General features: G+C 43.1%; 1 long non-coding RNA gene across 2 annotated transcripts; it reads left to right on the top strand.

Annotated features, from left to right (window-relative positions):
- The first annotated feature begins 366 nt into the window (after positions 1 to 366).
- Positions 367 to 3,181, top strand: LOC134631960 (uncharacterized). Of its 2 annotated transcripts, XR_010573759.1 has the most exons (7): positions 367 to 385; positions 1,074 to 1,185; positions 1,497 to 1,585; positions 1,699 to 1,850; positions 1,969 to 2,001; positions 2,306 to 2,490; positions 2,971 to 3,181. It is a non-coding gene; the product is annotated as an uncharacterized LOC134631960 (long non-coding RNA). The 2 variants fall into 2 exon arrangements; XR_010094429.2 differs by having other exon boundaries at positions 2,306 to 3,181.
- The last annotated feature ends 1,327 nt before the right edge of the window (positions 3,182 to 4,508 follow it).

The raw sequence follows: 4,508 nt of genomic DNA on the forward strand, positions 1-4,508 counted from the left end.
AAACGTCTATTTATAGTTGACGATCATTCGGCTCCGGTCACCATCAAAAACCATCGATTTGTAGTTGAGCATTAAATTGCATTGCAACTGATCGGGTATAAAGTACCAGAGAAAGTAGATTTATTGTTCATTTGTTATCAATGACTTGGTCTAGTTCACCAGCTTTAAAAAATCGTGTCTACGTGCAATTTATGTATAGTTGACCGGGAAATTAAAGCAGCGATCACTTGGACTATTCCGCAGCACCCCTCTCACATTGGTACATCCCCCCAGGTATTCATTGTCTTCTACAGTAGAGCGGGACATTTGATTTACTCTCAGTGGAATTGACCGGAGAAGGCATCAGTTCATGCACTGCACTGGCCCGCACCATGATTAGTATAAGGTAAGAATGAATGATTTTTTTTTACTCGTTATTTCGTTATGTTTGCATTTGAATAACAATAAAAAACTTGTTAATGTTGTACATTAACGACTTTTTTACTGTTATTTACGTTGCTCCCACAAAATGTGGGAGCCCGAAATTGTGTCTACTTCTTACAATTCGGCAACAAATAAATTGCACTGCGAACAAAGTATATCAACAAAGAAAACATTTTTGTTTCATAATTTCTTCGTTATATTCCCTTACAAAGCTAGCTTTAACGCTTCGAGGTTTCCTTTCTTCTTGCCGTCGCTTCGGCGCTTGACCCAGACTTTCGCTCTGTAGTTGCTTAGTACTACAAAAAATTCTAAATCTGTGATATATGATTGATAAACGTAAAGTTAACTGTATAAACGTGTTCAATGACTTTGTTACTTTTGATGATTGGAGAGCACTCGCTTCAATTCGCACACGAAAACTTTAGACTCAGTTTGAATGCTCACGCAGCATGCCCACGTGACTGTACGTTGTACGCGCACCTAACTTTACGTTGCACGCGTACATGACTTTCCGTTTGTGCCTTAAATAATGAATAAGGCTACGTCCACACGTACCAGCGTATTTTTGAAACCGCTGATTTTTCTATGCGTTTGCACCTTTTGTCCACACGTAATGTATGTCTGGCCGTACATTGTGTTTGTATTTCCAGGCACATTTCACGAAGCAGAACGCAGTCTTCAGAGATATCCACGTGAACGCTGTGATACGTCTGACCTTCAGTCCGAAGCTGAAACTCAGACCAGTCTTAAAAGAAAGCACAAGTAAAACCTTTTTATTCACAAACATATCTTTGATTGTTAAGAATTTATGATCTTGTCTTTTATACATATCTGTGGTGCTTGCATACTGCAATATCACCACATAATATAGTCCAAAAAGTGGAAGTTTGTAAACTTTTTAAAAATGCAAAGCCGTGTACACTTGTGCACTTCAAAAATTCATTGTATACTGTACCTTCTTGCACGTCTCTGTTTCCTGTGTGTGTTGTTAGAAATCAAACTAACTTTAGGAAACAATATGCCAAAAGCATATTTACAATTACTTAAGACCGTTTTTAATTTCTTTTCTTTAGACCAAATCCCCTGTACACATATACGGACTCAGAGGATGAGCAGCCTACAAAAAAACGGTTTCCCCAGGCCCCTCGAGTGAAAATACCAGGTAATAAAATACTGTCTAGTGTCTGTGTACATATCTGTGTCTGACACGAGGAAACTTTTTTGACAAGTTGTCTGTATTCTTAAATACTTAAAAAATTATCTTTTTCTAAACAGCCCTCATCACTCCGCAGTCTGCCCCCCAGCCCACTGATAGCAACCATCATAATGCCCCACCCAGCTCCCGGCACCTTTCGCCACTCCGGCACAAACCGACACAGCTTTGCGATCTCCCCAGCATGCAGAGTCTGATGTCTTCCCTATAGATGGTATGCTTTTTAAAAAGCTTTAAAGCTGCATCACAATGTCATTGTACTCTTATCTAAAAAAAACAAAACAATTTATACTCCTGAATGTCATCTTGTTGTGATTTTTTTTTTTCTGTAGATTCCAGAGACTCTGTGAGGCCACTATTGCAAGGCAAGTTTGAAAATCTTGGAATTTCACAGTTTACATGGTATAACAAATATATGTGACAGGCAAAAACTAGTAAACACTTTTAGCAGTTACAAGAACTAACAAATGAATATCCAACAAAAGGGAATAGAAATACATTGTACTGCCAATACTTTGGTTTATTCTTTGTATGACTTGAAAATCAGGCTTTAGGGAAAACTAAATGACATGTTTCTATCATCAATTACATGAAGTAAACACACAAGCACTTGCATACACATTTAAGACATGAGACACGCTAATTCCATCTCATAAAATGTGTCTATAGGTGAGACGCTTTGCGTTGATTGGTGCTGCTGGACCACACTGGAGGTGCGAGTCCGCCGTGTAATGGTTTATGCCATTACAAAGGAGCTGGCCTCTGTACTCAACTGGGCAGGGGAAAAAAAACCAAGGACCAGACAAAGCAAAAAAGGGCATTTAAAGAGACAGCACTGTGCAGATGCATATTTGGTAAGTTTTAACATTTATTGTAGTTTTATGAGCCTAAAGTGAACAATAAAGGGATCAATTGATGTGCTGGGTGCATTTCACATTTCCTATGTCTGTTTTTTGCTATATTACTTTGTCTTTCTTAATAACAAGACTTTCATATCCGGTTAATCTGGAGATGGAGTCTTTGGTCTTCGGCTTGTTTTGTCCTCGGGTTGTACACTTTGTACAGCCTGAGGGCCCATGTTTTCTTTTTCTTTTTCTTTTTTTTTAAAGGATACACGGCACACCATGCTAAGACATATCACATTTTCAGCTTATAGCTCTTTGGGAATCAAATGCGGCAGTTTGCTGATTTCCGCCTGGTGACTTTCATGTTTATCAGCCTAGGAGTTTACATACTTTCTCCCTGCTGAAGACAATTAACAAGAGCTTATTCATGTGCTCTAATTCCCTTTTTTTGTCTTTGTTTTTTTGTGTGTGTGTCTATTTTTGTCCTAGATGGCCTGGCGCAGCAGGTAGGGGCGAACTCTGTCTGAGTTGGTCTTTGCTCAAGCAGTCCAGAAATGGCTCAGATATGATCCAGATCGTACGGGTGGCGCGCAGGACGCCCATCATCCATCCCCATCCCGGAGTAAATAATAAAAAGTGACGTGAAACATAGAAATGTAAATAGGAAACTTTGTCTTTTAATAAAGTACTTTGCAAATGATACATGTCTATTGACCTTTTTTGTTTTTTTTGTTTTTTTCAATAAAAAGCAACTGTGCGAAAGAGGTGGAAAAGCAATACCATATCTCAACAGTGTTTCAATATCAGAATCTGACATTGTTTCAATGTCAACAGTGTTAGAAAATATAACGTCGAATCAATGTCAGGTTTCAACATTGATTCAACATCAAAACCTGACGTTGTTTCAATGTTAAAAATGGGTGCAAGAGTGACGTTGGGTCAACGTCACACTTCAACGTTGATTCAATGACGTCGCCTGATATTGACTCAACATTGTTTCAATGTTTCCTTGCTATCTGGGCAGGGCCTGTGCTGCTGGTTGAGGCCAACTACACCACACCAGGGCCTGTGCTGCTTGTTGAGGCCATCTTCACCACACCAGTGCCGTTGCTTCTGGCCGAGGCCATCTTCACCACACCAGGGCCTGTGCTGCTTGTTGCGCCCAACTTCACCACACCAGGGCCTGTGGCTCTGGCTGTGGCCATCTTCACCACACCAGGGCCTGTGATTATGGCTGAGGCCAAATACACCACAACAGGGCCTGTGCTGCTGGTTGAGGCCAACTACACCAGACTAGGGCCTGTGGCACTGGCTGAGGCCATCTGCACCACAACAGTGCTCTTCTTCTGGCCGAGGCAACTACACCACACCAGGGCCTGTGCTGCTTGTTGAGCCCAACTACACCACACCAGGGCCTGTGGCACTGGCTGTGGCCATGTACAACACAATAGTGCTATGCTTCTGGCCGAGGCGACTACACCACACCAGGGCATGTGCTTCTTGCTGAGACCACCTACACCACACCATGGCCTGTGCTGCTGGCTGAAGCCACCTTCACCACACCAAGGCCAGTGCTTCTGGCAGAGCCCACTACTCCACACCAGGTCCTGTGCTTCTTGCTGAGGCAACCTAAACCACAACAGGGCCTGTGCTGCTGTTTGAGGCCAACTACACCGCACCAGGGTCTTTTGGAAGGCCATCTTCGCCGTATACAAAGAGTAAAAACCCAACATCGACATTGTAGACCCTTCATTGCAGACAATGGCCTGTGGCTCTGTCCTAGGCCATCTACACCACAGGAGTGCCTTTGCTTCTGGCCGAGGCCACCTTCACCACACCAGGGCCTGTGATTATTGCTGAGGCCAACTACACCACACCAGGGCCTGTGCTGCTGGTTGAGGCCAACTACACCACACCAGGGCCTGTGGCTCTGGCTGTGGCCATCTTCACCACACCAGTGCTCTGCTTCTGGCCGAGACGACTACACCACACCAGGCCCTGTGCTGCTGGCTGAGGCCAACTACACC

Source organism: Pelmatolapia mariae, linkage group LG7 (genome assembly GCF_036321145.2).
Source record: "Pelmatolapia mariae isolate MD_Pm_ZW linkage group LG7, Pm_UMD_F_2, whole genome shotgun sequence".
Taxonomy (NCBI): domain Eukaryota; kingdom Metazoa; phylum Chordata; class Actinopteri; order Cichliformes; family Cichlidae; genus Pelmatolapia; species Pelmatolapia mariae.